Consider the following 22,281-nt stretch of genomic DNA (forward strand, 5'->3'; position numbering starts at 1 on the left):
ACTGACGCGTGTACTGATCCGTGTACGTGTTGCCGATTAAAGAAACTCTTTCATCCAATTCAGGATGGCCTCCTCTCTCTCTCTCTTTCTCTGATTTGTCCCTTTCCTCGCTTGCCACTTCTTCGTCTTTTGATGGATACGATCAATTCTTTTTTAGTCCTTATATTCTCTCTTCTTAAATCCTATAAGAAATCAAATAAATCTCATTTTCTCAACAGTTTTATATATAATTACATAATTTTAAATAATTTCTTTTTTTTGTTTGTCTCATTTGCAAACGTTCAGGATAAAATCTACGTGTAATCCTGTTTAATTCATTTAATTCGTTTATTTGTCAATATGATATAATATATAGATTTTGCAATAATATACATTGTGAATAATGTATTTTGAATTGAGGAAATATTAATGGTTATGTGATATTAAAATTTTGTTAATTTACGAACAATTTACGATTTAAGTTAGAGTCAACAAAATCATATTTCATGTATGTATATATAAATTCGTTTTACAATATAATAAACATCGTTTCTGCAATACGTTAATTATCGATAATATTATATCTCGAATGAAGATGTTCATAGATTTATGATTGGATCAGAAAGTTCATTTAAATTCATGGCATTATAATATACATTTATTTACCAATGCGTTTTGGAGATGTAGAAATGTACGAAATTATATACTTAACATACAACCCATCAAACCCGAAACATTAACTTAATTGCCATGGAAATCTAATTTATGATCGTAAGGTTTAAAAATGTTCACGAAAACACCTAAATTGACGTCAAACGACATAATAAATTTGGAGCTTATCCACGATCGGTTTCAAGGAGAGATTCGCAGGATAAAATCGAGTTATACGAGCCCGTATTAGCGTTTCTTCATCTTCGGTAAATCGTCCGAAAGCAGTGATGGAGATACGAGACGAGTCATGATAAAAAAGAAAAAAGAATGAGAGAAAAAAATAAGTTTATCTTTGACGTAGTGGTTGGCTCATCTCGTTCGAGCAAACAAAGCCATTAGAAATGTTTCAGTTCGTTTTCAGAAGAGAACGACAGGTGCATCTTCACGAGAACGCGCATTTCTTTCAAGTTTTGACTCGAGTAGGATGCGTAAGTGTATGTATGTATGTATATTTTCAAGAACTTGCGTTTCTTACCGAGTTGGCAAATGAACGAACAGAAACGAAAGATCATTTCTCAAATACTTCTCGCGTTTTACATTACATTCGATCTTTCCAAAAGGAATATCAATAAATTTGACTTCTTTATCGCATTATTATATAAACAACATGGCTAGTATTGAATTTAAAATATAATAAAATATCTTGTCTGCATTAACTGTAAAAAATATTAAAAGATGTTAGAGTGAAAATATTTCAAGAGAAATCCTTTAATATATAATAATTTCTCCTTATTTCTTGTATGCTTACACTTTAATTATATCGATAAAAAGATTATCTCGAAAGATTAAATGTATATTTATTTGTCATTTCTTATCTGCACGAACATTTTTGATAAAAATTCTTGTATATAATTAAGTATAATTTGTTAGTAAGAACATTAACAGAAAAATATTACAAGGAATAATGTCGATTACTAAATTGTGATCAAATCTTTCAATTACTGTCCGAGTTTCTAACGTATATAATTAATTTGTACTTAAATCTTGTATTTACGATCTACCTGTTAAAAGATTGAAAAAGAAGAATATATAATGATATAGGAAATTTCAAGGTATTACGATAAGGACCAGGAACGTCTTATTTCGTTCGTTCGTTCGTACGTACGTACGTTCATTAATTTATGTAATACTTTGAAAGTATTTATCTAACGATCATAATTCATAGATCAAGTTAGATATTAGAAGTCGGTCCGAATTTGAAATCATGTTTAATGCTCGTGACATTTTTTATAACCGAGTCGAAGAAGGAAGGTAGGTAAACGTAGCGTGGCTAGCGTTCCCAGCGTTGAATGCTCGCTCGACAGCGAATAATTTACGACCCGTGTATAGTCAACGGTACGACGTACGCTACTGTTTCGCGTTACACTATATAAGCTTGGTATAGTCAGTTTCTCATATATATCGTCGAGGCCGTGCGTAATAATTCAAACCGCATGAAAGGACAGTCCTCGCTTATAACGATTTCTTCGACTGCCATCGAGCACCACCGATGTTGTAGTCATCGTCATCGTACTTGTGGTCGTGCTCGTGGTCGTGGTTATCTTTGTGTTTAAACAAAGACAGAAGTCTCCTACCGTCTGTCTGGTTATCGCCTTTTAATTTATTGACGATGACGACGTGTACAAAGAAAAATCGCTGACCGATGATTGAGTTTTGCTGCCTATAGTTCTGAGTATAATAATATAATCAAATATATTTAATTTCTTTTGTAGTTTTGTATTTACGATACTTTTACAAATTTTGGTTATATAGTTTGTCAATTGAAAATATTTGTATGCCGATTCGATACGAAATAATTTATTACGTTTTATACGGTAGAAATCAAAGCGTAAGAATTTTCAATAGTGTTCCCTTCATAAAATCGGATGAAAAAAAAGAATATAAAGAGAGCGCGATATTATCTCGTATACTTTTATCTTTTCTTTTCTTCCCTCCCATAGAAAAAGATGGAAAACCAATGTAGAGGAAGAAAGAAGAAGAGGAACGTCAGCGATGGCAGATGCTACTCTTACCCAATTGTGAATCTTTTGCTCTGTATTTCTTAAGGAGGGACAAAAATGTGTCAACGTGTCCAAAATGAAAGATGAACATCCCATGGAGGATCTCATTAGTAGGCCAACATCAGCCACTCCCATGTTTCTCCCTACTACTACTACTACTACCACCATGTTCTTACTTTCCTGTTTTTTTTTTCCTTTCAACACGCCTACTTCTTCTTTGCTTTCTCTTTTTCTACATTCGATGTAATTCCTCCAGGTGCTGGCAAGTCCAATCGTCGAGGGACTTCAAATGGTCGCCTACGCCAACGTCTATCGGCTAATCTTTGTATTCATTCGCACAAAGGTCATGACTAATGACGGTTGTATAGAAGCGCACAATAGCCAGTCACCGAACCCCGGCACTAAACCCAGTCATGGTCACGACAGGGCGCCGGGAAGTAAACTCCACTAATTTCACCATCGTTCTTCGTTGTCGCTTAGTGAAAGACCCAAGGCAACTAGCTTTTGTGAATTTGACATACTCGATGACTCCTATATTACGGGAAACAGCAGCGCTCGGCATCAGATTTCCTTCACGATTTTCTTTCGCGTGCCATGTCATCGATTTTGCAATCACCTTTACCCCCCACGTGTAGTTAGAGGTTAATTTCTATGCTCGTTAAGCGATTGTAACGGTGGGGGTATCGTAAATCAATTTTCCATCGAAGTATGTCCGATCCGACGACGTTTAAAGTGAAACGGTGTATCGAGCTTTGTACAGGGTTAGCTAAACTTTTTCAGTAGTTTCCAACTAAATTCGCCATACATTTTCTATATAAATTTGAAAAATGAAAAGTACTCGATATCGAATAGAAAAAAAAATAATAGCTAGGCCAAGTAAGTAAGAAAAGAAAGAACGTAGTAAGTGGGATGGTAGTCAAAAAGCTAAGTAGCACAATCTGCAAAACTGCGACTTGGCTATAACGTATACGGAAGAAAATAAATGTCTGTATAAAGAAGTTGGCAAGTTCCCCGGATAATATCAAGATGTCGCCGGATATATTCGAGAAGGAGAGGTCGAGAGGGAGAAAGAGAGAGAGAGGAGCTAGGAGGTATTTTATGAAGAACATAACCCTTTGTATCGTATCTCGCTCTGATTCGAATAAACGTAATCTTTCTCTTTCGCCTTTTCCAACTCTCTTGTTCCCTCCCTACCTATTCTCGTGATAGGATGCGGCACAAAAGAACTTGGGGGGGGGGGCTTTATCTCCGTTCTTTCATTCGCCAAGAGGACGTAACGGTGCATGCGATAAAGCTGAAATTATGCTCGATGCGGATCCGTTTGTTTATCGGCACGATTAGCGCTCGTTTCTTGGCAGTTCCCTACGGAATCGTCTAAGTACTTACTTATATACCTCTTTTCATCTTTTCAAAATAAGTTTTGTACGATCGGAGGACAACAATGTTGTCGTAGTATCTCCACCCTCATCCCTTATATCAAAAAAAAAATAATAAGATTTTAAACGAGAAATTCTAATTGTTATTTCTTTCATCCCTCGCATAATAAATTCATTTCTCCATGTTGTTGTTGTTGCATAAGTCGTGAGTTAACATCGGTAAGTATTTTTCATTTAATATTTCATTCTTGTATAGGAAAAGATGAAATCGTTTGGAGCGGCAACGAATAACAGACGCAAAGGTATTCAAATTACCAAGGGATAATACGTAGGAACGGTTCGGTTTAAGGTATAATCTGATCGACGACGCCATAATCGAGTTCCAGCGTACGTGCATAATATCCTCGTTAAGGGTTAAGCGCGATAGCTGAGGCGCGATAAGCCGCGTCGCCCAACTTTAATTTAGCAAAATTCCGAGAAAAAAAACCTACTACTACTACTACTACTACTACGCTTTTACGCTTTTTCTCGCGTAGCTTTCTTTCTTTCTCTTTCTCTCTCTGTCTTTTTAAGTTGCGGCGCCCGTCGGCGAGCTCCTGCGTTTCCACTTTACGAGTCCTCTCCCGTATCGGTGTGCTCACATATTTTCCTCTTTCGTAATGTCTCTCTGTGAAAGTCTTTTGTTCCCACCCCCATCCCCCGTCGCCCCCACCGATGCGGTAGTTTCGTCGTAACGTATAAAGTTTGTGTTTCCTTGCCCGGCGTATAGTTGGCTGCTTCACGCTGGCATAAAGCCGATATAGCGGACGAACTCTCTCTCTCGTTGCTTCGAGGGCGATTTAGAACAATGTACGAGTAGCCGGCACAATTTTATTGAGAACGTTTACAACGGAATTTCAATTGGATTTGTTGTAGCTCGTTCGAAGAAGCAGATGAAAAAGAAGAAGAAGAAGAATAGACTATTTTATTTCTTATTTTATTTTTTTTTTTTTTGTTAGCGTCTTACATTTAATTTTTTTCATCCATTTCCTCCCTTTTTTCTTTCTCCTTCCGATGACTACTACTTAACAACTCGTTAATATGTATTTTATACATTTCTTGGCAAGTCAAGCAAGATAGATCATTCGTTAGCGGTTGCGTGTCTTGAGATTCTTGGCTCAAAGGTGGACTCTCCTTCAGAGAACTCCAATAAACGGCCTCAATCGAGCCACGTAATTATGCGATCCAAGTCGATCCATCGTCGTGTCAGCCTTAAGAGATTAGTATGTAGATAATAACAAAATAATATCTACCTTATACCTGGATTCTTCTGCAGTATATGTAGGTATTGGTAATAGTAGGTAATTTTTTTCTCTATATACGAATTATAGACATTTCATTTTGAAGATGAATAATTTTGCTCGTTGCGTTTAGTATCAGAGCTTAGATCAATAATTTTGTTTTTAAAATTACTTCCATTTTCTAGAAATTAATATGAATTTATTTATTAAAATTAAAATATAATTTATATGCAACATATGTGCGTGTTCTCTAAAAGATAAGCACACACGATTTAAGTTTAGGGTTTTACAATAGAAATAGATCACATAGAGATAATACAATTTTTTTTTCAGAATGAATCAATCTTCATGTTTGTATTCAATAGAATATCATTTATTAACATTCCATTTTGTGATTGAAACGAGAGAAAGAATTTTAAATAGACACACTCGATGCATAAATAATATCTTATAGGGATTCTTATTCAGATGTTGGTGTTCCCTTTAAACCACGAAACACGATTGTCTCTCCTATCTTGTCAACTAACTAACTAACTGACGGACAGACTGACTGACTGACTGACTGACTGGCTGTCTGAGTGACTGACTGACTGACTGGCTGACAAGTAAATGCTCGTACGCGTTTCGAAAACATAATGAAATTAGAGCGTATTGTAGAGAATAGAGGTTAATTAACATTCTAACGTCTACGCGCTCTATTATTCCATCTTGTCCCTATATATCGTAACGCTTATGTACGATGGATTCTGTGTTACGTTTAGGTCGATGACTCGCGTTTCAAGGCCACCATACTCTCGTTGGCAAGAGGATAATGGGATGAGCAAAAATGTTTCATATCAACATTTAAAAAATTGGGAGTAAATATTTTTTCTACAAACAAACAATTTGGTATTTTATTTCTCTGAACGCAATCGTGTATAAGTGTTACTTGATGCATGAAAATATATTTATATATTTTACACATATTAAATGTAAATTAATTTAACAAGTAGGAAAAAGGACACATTGTAACTTGACATAAGTTTATGTAAATTGTATAAACCGAGGAATCAAGGAGCGTGCAGTAAACGTTATAGTTCAACGTATATCCAAAGAAGGATCAACGTCGTTTCTACGAAAGCGTGATAAAATTAGATTCGCAATCACGAGTGGGAATGGAATTTCGTTTAGGATATGGCTGCGATGATTTCACGATAACAAAGTCTCATGTGTATGTGTATAGTGTATGTGTATGTGTATGTGTATGCACGTCGGCGGTTAGGTAGCTTCAGCATGTAAACTTGTAGCTTTAATACCGTTGACTCATAGAATGATGGAAGGAGGAGAGAAAGAGAATGAGAATGAGAATGAGAATGATGTGGACAGGAGAAGGGAAGTGAGAATGAGCGAAGGCAAACGAAAGAGCGTGTCACATAGAATTAGGCACGCCTCGGCAAATTAATGCGTCCGCCTTGAAGCTTGAAGCTCTCTGGCAGAGGACAGCAGCTCGACAAAGAAAGAGGATGAGAGAGAGAGAGAGAGAGAGAGAAACATACCCCGACGCGTCGGTAGAAAGGGAAAAAGGACGAGACGTCTATGTTACACTAACGACAATGACACTCGAGGAATGCAAGCGTGGAAAGCACGTCGTATGCGTTTATAATTATGGCAAGTAACCAGACGTACTTAAAAAGATTATTCCGAGTGTGCAATGCTTAGAGTGTGTGTTGCAACCTTTAATTCCTCGTTAAAATTTCTTTTATACACATCAACATCGTGGTAGGTATTTTAAGTGATTTTGACATTTAAGAATTTGTTTAGTACCCTCGTAGACAATTTTATTCGTTAATGAACGATTTCAAACATTCATACGAATTGCGAAACAAATTAATTTTTTATTATTTTTTTTTCTTTTTTTTTTTTTAGCGAAATAGTTAATTGCAGGAAGTAAAGAATTGTATTTCGTTTTGTTTGTAGTATGTGTGTGTTCTTTGTCGAGTTAAAATAACCGTGCATGCGCAGCACATCGTCAGATTAATTTTCTCTTTTCTTTTGGCCATGTCACGGTATACGACGTCCATTGTCAGGAAGGCTAAAAGGTTTTCGTCTTGGGGCGCAGCATTTCGCGGTACATTTTGCAGGCTTACCCATAGTATGTCACTGTCACGACCGTGGCCGGACTCCAGGCATCCTAGCGAGAGGAGGTGGTACCTACCACTACCCTACCCTACCGTACGCTCGCAGTAATGTCAGAATATCCGTGTAAAGCGAGGAGTATCTCGTGCTACGAGCAATCTTGACAGTAGATCGGCCAGCGGATGACAGGTATCGACCTGTATCAACATCATTTTCCTGTGAAGCCATGTCCTGTTTCATCTCCTATCTCTCTTTCTCTCTCTCTCTCTCTCTCTCTCTCTTCCTCTCTCGATCTTTGTCTCGCGTTTTCCGTTGATGGTGTCTCCTGCGTGTCTGCATAACGCCTATCGTGCTTATAAGACTTGTAACAGAGAGAAAAAACAAGATATATACAATGTTACTGTGTCTGTATGTGTGTGTGTGTGAGAGAAAGAGAGAGAGAATGAGATAAAAGAGATGAAGGAAGAGAGAGGTAGGATTATTATCCGACCACTCTACTTCGCTACCTAGCGTGTTTCTTGATTACTATCGGCGCAGCTGCGCCTACAATTTGTGTTTCCCGTCAAGCGTGCGTAAGAGAGCCGTACGTCAACGTCGTGCCCATAACGACGCGGGCTCTTGCCGTTAAGATGCCGCGGATAGGCGGCCCGTACCGCATATCCGTCACAGATGCCGGCTTCGTCGCGGATTCTTTAGCTGATTCGATGTTCCTTACCTCGATGAAATCCCTAAAAAAAGTTGGATGGCTGGCTTCGAAGGAATTACCAGTTAGTTGAGCTTCTTCTTCTTCTTCTTCTTCTTCTCCTTCTTTATTTGTTTGTTCGTTGCTTTTTTACTTTTCTTTTCTTTTCTTTTTTCATACCTTCTTCGTTTATCTCGGGAATTCGTAAAAAAAAGTTTCGATGCCGTATGATCGATGCGTTCGACCAGATGCCGATTTTTCTTTACTTTTTTTTTTATATTTTCTAACAGAGAGTAGATAGACGTTCTTCGAGGCCTCGCGTAAGATAACAAATTGTATCTTAACGTCCATGTATCATCATTGATGTTGAAGGATAATAGAAAAGAAAGAAAGAAAAAGATAGAAAGGGACGATGAAAATTTGTTTTTTGGTTTAAAGTACATCACGAGGTAATTTGTTATAGAACATAATTTGTAGATCAACGTTTACTCCGTTACCTTTTAGAATGAGTCAACGTCGATTACGATCACACCGTGTATAGTACATACATACGTATGAAACTCATGTCTTTTATCCATAAAATCTGTTCCAACGTCTTGCATAATTTTCGTAATGGGCTTTAGTATCTAACGGTATTTTAATCGTACGTCGACACAGAAAGAAATCGTGAATTTAGTGGAGGAAGTTAATGCAATGGATGTAAAATGTTGAAACGATACATATAGTAAACGTATAAAGATACATAAATATATATAAATACGTATGTAAGAATCGATGAACGTAAACTTCTCTGCCACCTGATGTATGTAATACATACATATGTAGTCTCGGGCAGCTGACAGCGGTATTGGTATCGTGATTACAACTTTGTTCGCTACGCTAGATCACAACGTTATCCATTGACACTGACTAACGCGATCAGTTTGAATTATCTCGGTTGATCGCGAGAAATTACCTATGATTCATACTATCGTTAGGCATACATTAGTTTTACTACTTTTACGTAAGAATGGTCTACGATCCGACACGTAATGGTTGTTAACTTTGCCAACAGTTGCATCTACTAAGAGATAGACAAAATTAGGATAAAATAAAGACCCTATTATGTACACGCATATATAATCGAGTATAAGTTGAAAATAATCAATCATTTGAGGATGATTTGTTAGTTTCCTCTCATTTTCTTAATTGTATTTAGTCGAGATTATCTAAATGGGATAGAAAAGAAAAAAGCGGTGCTTATTTTTGTTCTCTAACGTTATGTCAGCTGTTTTTGGAATTCTGTCAATTCTCGTCGGTTTGCGTAAGGGGTCACTTGTGCATAAAAATGCTGTTATACTTTGGATGATCGGCTTTTCGAAGGCTTTGCCCGACACGGTACAAATGTATCGTATATCAAAGCGGGCGGCCCATGACCACGAGAAAATAAGAAAGTTTTTTTTCTTTTTTTATTCTTTTTATGTTACGAACTCTCAACCGTAGGCGGTGTTTGATATATGATCGGAGGTCAGCATTTTGTTGACGACGAAAGCTACTACCACTACTACTGCCCCGTAAACTTGGAATGTATTTCAGCGTCATTTGTGAATAAGTTCGTCGTAGTTGAATGTTATAACCACATTTCATAATAACGCAAAGGTATGAGAAGGAAAAAACATTAAAAAACTAAAAAAATAAAAAAATAGGGTCGAGATTATACGAAACGTGACCGTAAGAGGAAAATTGCAACTTTGTTCCTGTCGATCGACTATCACTCTAAACTTCTTTTTCATGCTTCACGGATGACGTCGCAGTAGTGTTATATCAAAGAGCGTGAAAGGAATCACGATTCCAATAAAGTTGTTCATATATTCTTTGACGGTTGTTTTTCCTTCCTTGCTAAAGATATGTTTTCAATGCGCTACTTGATAGTTCTTATGTTAGAGTTCTGCGGAACAGAATTTTAAATTATACTTCGAAGATTCTTCATGTAATTCTAAGTAATAAACTTGAATTATAAAAAAAGAAAAGAAAAAATAATTTTCAATGAAAAAAAAAGAAAAAGAAAGTAAATGGGATATGGTATTTTATGAAAAACTAACTATGGTAAGTTAATCTCATAAACATGTGGTACAGCGGTTGGAATCTGGAATCGGAAATTGGATATGGTGCAGCGGTTGATATTCTAGATCAGTGATGGCAAACCCATGACCCACGGGTTATACTCTCTCTATGAACCACAAAGGAAATTTAAGTGACACGTAAATTTTCAACAAGTTTAACTAAAGTCTAATAAACTATTAATGAAATTTGAAGATTTGTAATCTATGCAAACCGTACAAAAAAAATCTTACAATTATTTACCAGATCAATGGAATATTATTACTTATTGATATTTCATTTCTATTGGTTTTCAGGTATTTTATATATAAATCTAATAAAAATTAATGTATCTTTAGAAGTTCTAGAATTCGAACGAATAATAAATCGTGAGAAAATAATAATATGGTTACGTTTAAAAAAGACTTCATGAATTGACTTTAATAGTATCGAAGAAAGAAGAAGAAGAGGATGCAGTCGAAGGAGCTAAAAATATTTGTCACTCAACGAAGACGGGCAAAGACGTGAAACGTCGATTTAAATAACCCTCTCTCTCTCTCTCTCTCTGAAAAATAGCGAAAAAAAGTAAAACGCATTTAATGGGGGTACGAAGTTACGAGGAACACCTTGTATACTTATTATATATATATATATAAATAATACATACATACGTATGTATAACTCTGTAAAAGTATATATACAAGCACGTTATTAAGAATGTTAACGTATGCTCGTGACGGGCTGTCAGGAACCCCCTTATCCAGCTGAGCTCGCTTCGGCTGGCAGATATAAATATGCAATAGCGCTTGTCATGCGCAGCGCCTAATAATTGAATGTATAATAAAGAAGGCGTCGCTCGGTGTCATGCTGACAGACATACTACAGCGAGCGAGAACGAGAGAGAAAAAAAGAGAGAGAGAGTGAGATCGAATGAACGAACGAACGAACCAACCAACCAACCAACGAGTGAAACGAACAGAGAGAAAAAGATTAAGTGGAAAAGAAAGAAGCAATGAGATAGATAGATAGATAGATGGATAGATATATAGATAGATAGATAGAGAGAAAGAAAGAAAGAGAGAGAGATGACAGGACACAGACAGACGTCGACTGTCAATTTCATTTGCTTCTTCTTCTTCTACCGTGTACCACGAGCTGTCTGTCTGCTTTTCTCCAGAAGGATCTCTCGCACGACTGTTCGTGATGTGGAAGATGGAATAGATGTTACTTCAATAAGTGAGAGAAAGAGAGAGAAGGATGATCAGTCTTCGAAATAAATACTTATTTGCCACCTTGCCTTCTTTTCTTGGCAAATAGGTAAAAAAGAACAAGAGGAAAGGATTGAGAAAAGAAGAAGAAAAAAAGAAAAACGAGGTTTTGTAATCATTACAATCCATCGGGCCTCTTATCTCACTCACGTCTGTATAATTTTATTATACAAAATGCTTGTACTTCATTTTATTGGTTCGAATTTATTGTTAGAGTCATTCATCATGGCAAGGGTACACATTCCGGACACGACTTTACATTGCAAATCGTATTCTTATCTTACTTTTATCTCGACGCCGGGATGGTACGTTAATATGAGAGAGAGAGAATGAGAGAGAAAGAAAAAAAGAAATGCGTTGAACTCTCTCGCATGTCATTTAGTTGCATGTATTTATGCGAATTTAATTTTCTTGTTAAATGAATTGCCATTGCTCGTTCAAACGAAATCGATAAGCGACAGATGTCCGATGTTCCTGTTGAAAGATTGACTATGACTAAAATACCCATTTAACATATGTATTTGCATATGTTTCAAGGGATTCAATGTATTGCAACTTTCATCTATTTGGGTTGAAATAATATACATTTGAAAATATTCTCAAAGGTAGAATTAGCTGTTACAACATATTAATTGAGTTTACAAAGCTAATACATTTTGTAATACACATTTGATACTTTCTAATAAAATGGATAAGAATAAAATGAGAAATCCATTTTGATTGAAATGGAGATTGTCCAAATAAGACGGATAATTTGATTTCTTTCGTTTAATCGATAATGTTATGTCTTTCATTGTATCAAATTGCTGTGCTCCCTTTTTCGTAAGTATATACATGATTATTATCGACAGAATTACACGGGACGTATCGGATAACGATACTTTGACGTAATTTAAATAACGACGCTGTTCTATAGGTAAAGAAAAAGAACAAGAAAAAGTGATAGAGGAAGGAGAGAGTAAAAAAGTGAGGGGCTATGAACGGCCACTTCGATATCCATTTAAGTATGACAATGTCCTTCGCTTCCATGACAGCTAGGCAAACAACAGGCCGACGTTTAGAATAGCTTTTATTTATTCTAGCACGTTTATTTAGGCTACTGGGATCGCGTTACCTGAGAGAGTTTGAGTGGCAGCAAGGGAAGGCTACCGTGTCAGCACCGAACACCGAGCGATGAGAATGAAAAAAAAAAAAAAGGAAAGAGGGAGAAAGAGCCTGACTTGTCGGTGATGGGTACAACAGAAGCAGCGAGAAAAGCAGAGGGAAAGAAGAAACGAAAGAAACGAGTTATCCGGCGGTCTCAAGAATGACAACGCACGCACGCACGCACGTACGCACGCACGTAGATAGGCACGCACACGACGGATCTCAACTTTGGTACGAGGTATACACACGTGAAAGATTTTTCAGTTTGAAAGAAATACAACATTCTCAACGCGGAAACCAAGTACTCCCCCATTCCCCCTGTTGAATGGGTCTCTTTCACTTCTTCTTTTTCTTCTTCAACAGCTTCGCGCATACATATATATCCGCTCGTTATTTCCGCCAGTCGGTTTCTGTTTTTGTTCCAAACAACGACGTGACACTTTGGCTGACAGAAACTTTATGTAAATCTCGTTATCTCTCGAGCGACTCTCTCGATTAATTATCATTTGCACGCATAGATAAGTGTATTTACCGCTATATGTCGGCCATGTCGCCGTTCCTCTGATTCATCGCGACTTTTAATACGCTTTTACGTAGCCCACTCTTTATCTATATATATATCTATATGGGAGATCGTTAAATGTTGAGTAGGTTCGTTCGAGTCACTCGGGTTATTACTTTCCAAGGGTAAGCGTTTCTGGAGCACCCGGTGTACACATAGAACTTGGTTGTACGAAGCCGAGGCATAATGTATTATACCAGCTAGGCAGGTATATTACAGAGACCCGCAGTTATGCGCGACGGGGCATGATTGATGACAAGTCGTTGGCTGTTATGAATATAATATCGATCAATCACGCTATTTACCGGACGAATGCATAGGCCCACTCTATCATCCTCTCATAGTAGCCTACCTACATATCTATATCTCTTCCGACGCGACCTGCTTCCATCCAAGCCCGAAGTCATTTTTCATTGCTCTCCCCCCTGTAACGAATGGAGCGCGCCACGACTTCTTGGCGGTAATCCGTGATATATTTAAGAACCGGTTAATCATTTCTATTCTACGATCAATTTACAATTTAAAAAAAGGGAACTCTCATCTTCTTTTAAATTCGACGACCAAGAGGATTTCCTGTCTCTGATTTAATAGGATTGACGAACCAAAAATATTTGTTCACGATGATGCACTGAAACGTAGAAAAACTATATTCTACGTATGCTGACGTATTATGGAAAAAAAAAAAGATTAAACTTCAATAATCGTACTCCACATTTATGATAGATTATTAGTAATTATTATGATTTGAGATCATAAATAATCATAATATTTTTACAGCTGTAGGACGTCAAGAGCGAGTAAGAACTTAAGATAGAAAATTTGAGATGCTTAATAAGGCGCTCGTTAACAAGCCGCGACGCACCTTTTTCTTTGCAAAATAATTGCTTTAAACGCTCGCTAATACGCTATAACGAGCTACCGTAATCTTCCTTTACACGCACGCCTCTCTATACGTATAGGTACACACATACACATACATATATATATATATATATATATACTTATTGTATATACTTAAGTGGCACGAAAAAGGGGCACGTTGCCTCGATAACTCGAGCTGTGAGTTTCGACGTACCCGGCCGGATGTCGTTCTTTCCAAGAGACTCCGAGGACGGTGATTAACGAACCGGCGGATCTTAAGTGGCGAGATAAAATAATTAAGGGAACTCTCTCTCCCCCGGTTTAGATCGAAAATGGTTGCAGAAGGAAAAGAAAAAATTGTCCCGAAACGAGTGGATAGCGAATCGGGCAAACAGGTTCCGTGATTTATCAATTTTACTCCTCTCTCGACCAATTAAGACGTTTGAGAGGAAATTCCGAATGTAGGGGAACCCGAGGAGACCAGTCGACGTTGGAATCTTTGACTATTTTACCCGGTGTGTGTTTGTGTTGGTTGTACCTTGGAATCGTTTACAGAGAAAGATTTCTTTAAGGTGATGGAACATATTTTTTTTACTCTGCAAAAGAGGATAAAAATAAGCATGGAAACAATATCATTAACTCATTCACAAATTACCCTTGCAATAATTACAACTTGATAGTATCCCATTGATTATGATGTGTGCAAGTCACTCTTTAAACGAGTAGAGTCGAGCTGACCATAAAAATAAATTTGGATTTGGTTTTATCGAATTCCGAAGGAAGTCAGCTAGCCAGCCAGCCAGCCAACCTATCGAGTATCGTCCAACACGTTGGAGAAATAAACGGCAATCGAAAATAAGCGGGAGCTCGTTAAAGCCTTGATAATAGGGTGATTATTTCTCATTGTCGGAGTCCTCCGAAGAGGAGAGAAAAGGCTGGTTGGCTTGCTGGCTGGCTGGTTGGCATCGAGTGCTTTTGATGCTTCCACCACGTCTCTTTCTCTCTTTTTTCTCATCAGAAGAAAATGCATCGAGGAGGGTTGAAGGTTGTGTTCGGTAGTGGAAGAACGACACGTTCGATGGTTTTAAAGGGGAGTACGGAGCCGACGGAGGAGGCGTGGCTCGGAACCGTGCTAACGACTCTCGCAAAATCGTTTCTCTGTCGTTCGCGCCATCTTGAGGACTACGCCGTGACGTTAAACGAGCTACGCTCCGGCGCCGAGGAAGTTCAAAACGAGCAGTAACGACGAGCTACGGCCACGGAAGTCATTTATCACTCGACGTACTTAAAGTACCTACCTACCTGTCGGCAACAATTGAATTTCAAGCTACGCTCTCTCTTCTCCTATTCGTCTCCGTGTCGTCCTTTTTCTTCGTCCTTCCAAATAACAAACCTTTCAACATTATTTCAAGTTTTTCGATGTTATTACACCATAGAAAATACTCACGCAAATTATATAAACCTTGTATATGCTTTCCAAAACGACCACACGATCATATTCTTTTTCTTTTTTAAACGTAGAAAGCGAGTATTTCGAAAACCGTTAACGCGATTAGCGTTTCGCTAAATTACTCGTTTAACATGTAACGCGTTTGTTTGTAAAGCCACAAAGCGCGTTCCTCTTTCGAGACGAAGGTAGGTACCTAGACATTGCTTGTTCTAATGAGTTAGGACTATAGTGTATTTGTTTGTAAGTGTAATTAATATCGTTCTGTTTTGACTACAGAGAAAGAGAGACAGAGTCAAAGGACTACTCGTACTAATGAATAATCTTTCAAAGTGATTTGGAGGATAGTTAGTAATGTCGTGTAATATTTAATACAGTTTAATCTGCAGCCCTTTTATTTAAAAAATGTATATTTAATTTTATTTATTTTAAGAATTTGATAGAAAAAGATTGTACATTAATATTGAACTCCTTTTGACAAAAAACAAATATTAGAAACGACATAGGTAGAAGTTTTTGAAAACATTAATGTAAAAAGAAAAAAAAAAGTAATTTTATAGAAGCACAATTCCATTCCGAGTTGATTCGAGACTCGATGTTTTAAGAATTCCATGGAGTCGCCTTCCCGAGGCATTAAACTGCCGAAAGAAGTTCCCCTTAAAACTTGTTTCGTATAATTCTCCCATGGATAATTCAAAAGAGAGTGGCAGTTCTCGCGAAAGGCATAAAAGCGAAAGATTAATAAATCCATCGGTTGAATCGCCATCGACGTTAAACCCATGGAAAAAAATATCATTTCTCGACTCGTTTTACATATTTCTTGGACGAATTTTATCCAGTATACCGTGGTATCTACTATCTCTCATTCATTCTCATTCTCTTTCTTGTCCACACTTTGGAACTCCTCAACAGCAGTAAGGAAAGAAAAAATGGCGAGGAACTCTTTACGCATCTCGCGTTTCAAAGCCGATCTACTAAGTGGCTATCTCCGGGATGAGATCTCATCCCGGCACATCCGATCAAGCTTCTCTTTCCCTCTATTTCTTTCTTGTGAGGTTTTTTTTCAACGTTAGTAAGGTAAGGTAAGAGAAAACGACAACGCGTTCGGGACTATCAGGTGCTTACGCTCTTTTTGGCTAACAAAGGGTCGTTAAAAATCCGTTAGATACGGCTGTCAGATAGTCCAAGGCACACCAGCAGTGCGGTTACCATGAGAGAACTTCTCAAGTTGAGCTCTTTGTACGTGATTTGAATGCGATTGGATGGATGGTGGGTAGTGCAAGAAAGAGGATGACGGGGTATGGAGAAAGGGAGAGGCAAGGGAGAGAGAGAGAGGAACTGGGCGAGCGCTAATCTCCGATCAGTGTCGAGAGCGTAACGCGATCCGACGCGACGTGATGTGATCCAGGCTCGATAGCACGGGAATACGACCCTACAGCAGCGTGCGCATGGCTATCGAGAAGGGTAAAGCTGTCAAGGGTTTACAAACCATAGTACATTAAGTTCGACGTGAAAGGGTCTATCTGTGGTATCCACCTAAATTGAACTTCTCGTTGAATCGCGGTGAATTCGCGCGCGAGTCTTGTTAAATTCATTAATCGATCAGACACGTTGTTGGGGATTGTCCGAAAAAAATAAATAAAGAAGAATGAACAAAAAAAATGAATAATGGAGTTTATATTATTTTCTATTTTAATCATTCTCATTTCATAAGATAAATTCATTTCGAACAATTCCCTGAGCCATATAACTGCGAGCAAACTATTGGAGCGAAGGGAATGGTTAAATGCTCGGAATTATACCGCCGGAAACAATCGTTGCTCTCGACTAAAAAAAGAAAAAAAGAAAAAAAGAAAAAAAAAAGAAATGTTTAACGTAGTTACTCGCCACCCATGGCTTTCGCTTTTCAAGAACTCATAATTAGTACTCAACGAAGCGTCAGGAAGATTGACGCGTATCGCGAAACATCAGATTTTCTCTTGGGGCTTTTCATGATTCTCCTCGTAGGGTGTCGTGTTTCGAAGTAGCTCAAGTAGACAAATCGAAAATAACGATGCTTCTTTTATATCGGCCAACAAAAGGCGAAAGTCTCTCTCTAAATGGAAGGTGCACCCTATGCTTTTCGTGCTCGTTTCATTTGGAAATATCTATTCTCCTGGTACTAGAGAAAAAGAGAGAGAGAGAGAGAGAGAGAGAGAGAGAGAGAGAGAGAGTATGGGCCAACATTCGACACGAAGAGGCAGAGGCAGTGGTCGTAGGCGCGCGCGGGCGCACGGGCGCACGTTTTACGAGGCGACCGTCAAGAGTCGCTCTCGCCATCCTTGCGTGCAGCCAAGCGCTTGTAATACAAACTCCAATGTAGTATGTAGTACCCACACGATGCTGTCACAAGTGCTTGCACGTCATTGTGATATTGTGAGTGCTCACAGGAGTGTGAGGAACCAGTTGTCGAGAGCAACAGCTGCTAGACCCGTAACCCATATACATCACCGCATGTCATTGTTCGCCGTGTGCATTATTCGAAACAGGTATGGGTACGCACCTTGGCATTACGTCACCGGAGGGACAATAAACGAGGTAATGGCCATGCGTTACCGTAACTAAGGAATGGAAGCGCGGAGTTGCTCAATGCGATGTTGACACAATTTCGCGATTGACCTTTTCCCATTTCGCTACTCATAGTATCAAACGTCTAGCTAAAGTAGACAAGTTCATATTTATTTCATTCATGAATTTTTTCGATTTGATAATATCCACCTGGACGAGATGGGATGTTCGTTAAGAAGGTATACTATGTTAAGAATACTTGGTATTCAAGAGCCCACATCTTCATCGGCGTTAAATATCACCTCGGAGTAGCATTTAATCAACCGGTTTCACGGGCTAATTGTTTCCTCTGGTCTCGTTTTTGCGCGACGCGCGGAGATGGGTAATTAATTATTTACTCCGCTGTATATCTTCGCATTGACGACGTGCGAGAAAGCGAGAAAACAGAGAGAAAGGAAGAAAAGGAAAAGGAAAAAGGTTGGAAGTGAAAAATATGGGATGGATGGTTTGTTAGGCAAATGCCCATGTTTTTACGAGGGACGAAACACATTCAATCGGCGTGCCTGCTGGAGAAGATGGCAAGTATATTTGTAAGATATAAAATAATACAGCAGGAGCATCTCTCTGTCAAGAATGACGACGTTGACTGTTGGCTGTCGCTATGACGAAAGATAAAACGTGTTTCCATTTCCTTGTACGCTGCCAACGACGACGACGACGACGAGGACGACGGCGGCAGTAGCCGAGTATACCGCCGTTGCTCGTGCAATTTCAATATGAAATTTTGAATAATGCATGCCGGGAGATCTCTCGAGCCGGTACGACGTCGTCACGCAGCTCACATCCTCCTTGCGATGTAAAACTGAGATAGATGGAACGCGGTAAGTTTGAATAATGAGCGGGGAGTTGTAACGATGATACGCGCGGGCTACTCCCGCGCATTGCATAGCGTCCTTTTTAGCTTTCTCTCTCTCTTTCTTTCTCACTTATAGAGAATCAAGAAAGAGAAGGAGAGTACCGACTCGTTTCGCGCTGGAAAATTCAAGGTAGGGTCGTTATATAAGTCAGTCTAGCCCGACTCATTAACCAGTTCACCAAAAGCCATTTATCATTCGAGAATCCTGCCGGGGTGTACGGACCAGCTACGATACGTTATAGCTACCACTTTGCGTATTGTGCAAAAACGAGCCTTGAATATTTATGTATCTCCGTTCTTAGCCACTTGATTCCCGAAGGCGTGAGCGCGCGCGTGCTCCTCTGTAAAAGATTCAAGAAACCAATTGATCAATGACCGAAACTCAATGCTTTCCTTGACTCAACCAATTCACCTGTAGAAGATACTTGTGTATCGTTGTCTCGTGTTAGGAATTTCAACAGCTAATAAAATTGTTCTGCGATTTTTTTTTGCAGTTACCTTCAATCTTCCGTGCATTAAATTTCTTACAAGAATCTAGTAATAAATTCATGAAGTTGTGTAAGAGAAACGTGGTGTTCTCTTACTCGACATCGTTTAAAGAATTGATAAATCAAGAGTAAAACGTTTTCAAAGAGAGACAGAGAGAGAGAGAGAGAGGATATCTTCTAATCGGTGTTCTGAATGTGATGTTTGTAATGTCGAGAACTTAGCAAGGTGCAGGAAGCTGTTCGACGAATGGAGCAAGTTGAAACGAGGAAGGGAACACACAATGGGTTCGCGCCTTCCTAATCCTACAGAATCTCTGAGCCATATGTAAGGATTACCTTGGTCCGACTCAACATGGTTGCGTTGTCGTGTTAAAGCCGCGGACCAACCATTAGCCAGTGGCGCTTCACGAGCTGTTCGGTCCACATGAGCTTAGAGACGCTATCAGCAATGGCTTAGTTGGCCTTCTTTCTATCTTATTCCGAGATCCAAGTCTAGGTGGATACCCATCTTTCTCTCTCTCTCTCTCTCTCTCTCTCTTCTCTCTATTTGCAACACATACGCTCCTTCTCGGCACAGTCAAGAGGTGTTACGAGCCGATAGTTATCTTCATATCGTGAAGCCGAAGGCGATTGGACGCGTTCCGACTCAGACGAGTCTGTAAGATGCTGAGATCTGAGGTAAGCAGATAACGTGGATCGTGAGTTGGATACCAGCTCGTAAATTAAAGCTGGGTATTCACGAAACCAAGATACGTTTCATCTAATGTAAACGTAAAATTGCTATAATAATATGAAAAGTGTTTTATGTTATACCATCAAATCACGATTAATGTTTCCGAGGTAATAAAGAAATGGAAATCACTGCAACGTGACTTTGTTCACGTTTCGTTCTTGTAGAATTAAAAGAAATCGATTGATTGAGTCTTCTTCAGTTGGTTTGATATTAAGTTAGCCACGTGATGAAGGAAGAACGTTTGATGGAAGAAAGGAACGCAAGGAGGTTACGTTCTAAAACCTATAATCACTCAATCCTGTAGGACGGCCATAATAGATGCCTTTCCAGTAAGCTACGATCTATCATCGACCTCGCGACCGTAGACTCAGCTGTCTTGATCGTTGAAGGACAGTTTGGCAGTGGTTTCAAATGCGGATAACCGTAGAGATCCGGAGCGTCAGAAACCAGAGAAGCCGTGTACGTTAATTTGATTTTCTTCGCCGCATTTCGGACCTGACTCTCTCTCTCTTTCTCTGATTGTCTCTCTTGCTATTTCTCTCTCTCTCTCTCTGTTCTCTCTCTTTCTCGCTGTCTTTCTCGTTGATTCGCTCTCTTGTCTCGAGGTCGAGCGTTACGTGTCTGCGGAAGACGGGATCGGGCAATTTATCAATCCACGAGCGAAAGAACGACTCCTGGCCCGGCGGGTAATTTAACAAGATTGATGCGAAGCCGACATGCCACAGTTTCGCAGCTCGTCGAGAAGGGGTCGGTTCGTGTAGGTGGTGCGAGCCCGATGTCGAGGGTGTTCGAAGGGAAGAGAAGGGCAGACGTGTGAGCGACTGGTTATTAGGAAGGCTCATCAAGCAGACCGGTACAGAATCACGCAGCGCATTAAAACAACGCCAAGTCTGATGGAGATTACTAACATCGGTGCGAGTGCCAGAATCACTGCCGTGTTACGATCCTCTTTTTCTTTTTATTTTTATTCTAGTTCTTCAACTTTATTCTTTTTATATAATACTTCCGGATTCTTCGAAAGGTAATACAATTTAATCGATTCATTGTCTTTTCTTCTTATTTTCGTAATAAATTTAGTATATTTATACTAATTGCAAAAAGAAATATCTATTATCGTTCGAATGGTTTTGCTCGTAGACCTGGCCTATAAAGAATCGAGAAAGCTTGGACTACTGTTTTCTAATATACGATGGCAACGACGATGTAACATTTCTTAATGCAAGTTGAATTTTATGCCCATGCTTATGATTAAGGCATGCCTTTGGAGAGCATAAAGGCAGATTTATTGTAAGCGCCGATGGGTAAGCGATTTAAATATTTATGAAAGACCGTCCGGCGATTGTAGGGTTTCTGTTATGGGCTACGGCGAAATTTCGTGAGCTGCACCACCGATATTTCGGATAATGAAAAAGAGAAAGGCGCCGGGTATTCTTTCTGGAGTTCGTCTCGCCAAGGAAAATTTGCGAGGCGACTTAATTATCTCTTTAACAAGGTTCAATGCCTAAGGGCTTAACAGTTTACCGTCATTCGATTTAGCAGACTTTCTTTAAAAGCGTCTCTAAAGATTAATTCGTCCACGTGAAAAAGATTGAAATTCAAAAATATGAATGCGTGAATGTTTGTTTATTTTTAAAACAAGTAGTTTATAAATATATTAAATGAATTAAAGATTAACTTCAATTGGAAAAGTTTATTGCATGAGTATACGTATAGAGGGAAAACTCAAGGAAACATCGTCCCTTCTGATTTTCGATCGTTTGTTCTAGAGTTTAGTCGGTCGGTAATGTCGACTTATCACGATCCTTCATCCACCGGATGTTGCCGTAATTATTCAGCCGTAAGCAAGGATGAACCGGGGAGGCGTCAAGGACAGCAGAGGCCTGCCGAGGGAAACAATATTAATTGGCTCGTTTATTGCGGCGTGGGCGGCCGTATGCGTTGCTTTATACGTCAACTTTCCATGGATTGCTAAAGGGGTTAGTGATGTAAGGGTTGCACAGGGTAATCTGATGCTCGGTAAATCACCGTTAGGCTATTCATTTCTTCCTACCCGTTTCTTTTTTTCTCTAAGTTCACTTCGATATTGAAAAT

General features: G+C 38.9%; 1 protein-coding gene and 1 long non-coding RNA gene across 4 annotated transcripts in view; one reads left to right on the top strand and one right to left on the bottom strand.

The window, feature by feature from the left end:
* The window catches only part of LOC107071281 (uncharacterized), a 119,471-nt gene that overhangs the window by 74,980 nt on the left and 22,210 nt on the right, over positions 1 to 22,281 (bottom strand). The window lies entirely within an intron of this gene.
* The window catches only part of LOC107070160 (neurotrimin), a 236,039-nt gene continuing 234,492 nt past the window's right edge, over positions 20,735 to 22,281 (top strand). Inside the window, exons 1-3 of one of the 2 annotated variants that reach the window (XM_089176864.1) lie at positions 20,735 to 21,211; positions 21,328 to 21,491; positions 21,957 to 22,175. The gene's annotated coding sequence lies outside the window, so the exon portion shown is untranslated. The remainder of the gene's footprint in view (positions 21,212 to 21,327; positions 21,492 to 21,956; positions 22,176 to 22,281) is intronic. The other variant, XM_089176865.1, reaches the window with a different exon arrangement.

The sequence above is a fragment of the Polistes dominula genome, unplaced genomic scaffold (assembly GCF_049000335.1).
Source record: "Polistes dominula isolate Pdom_NZ unplaced genomic scaffold, Pdom_raw_medaka contig_12, whole genome shotgun sequence".
Taxonomy (NCBI): domain Eukaryota; kingdom Metazoa; phylum Arthropoda; class Insecta; order Hymenoptera; family Vespidae; genus Polistes; species Polistes dominula.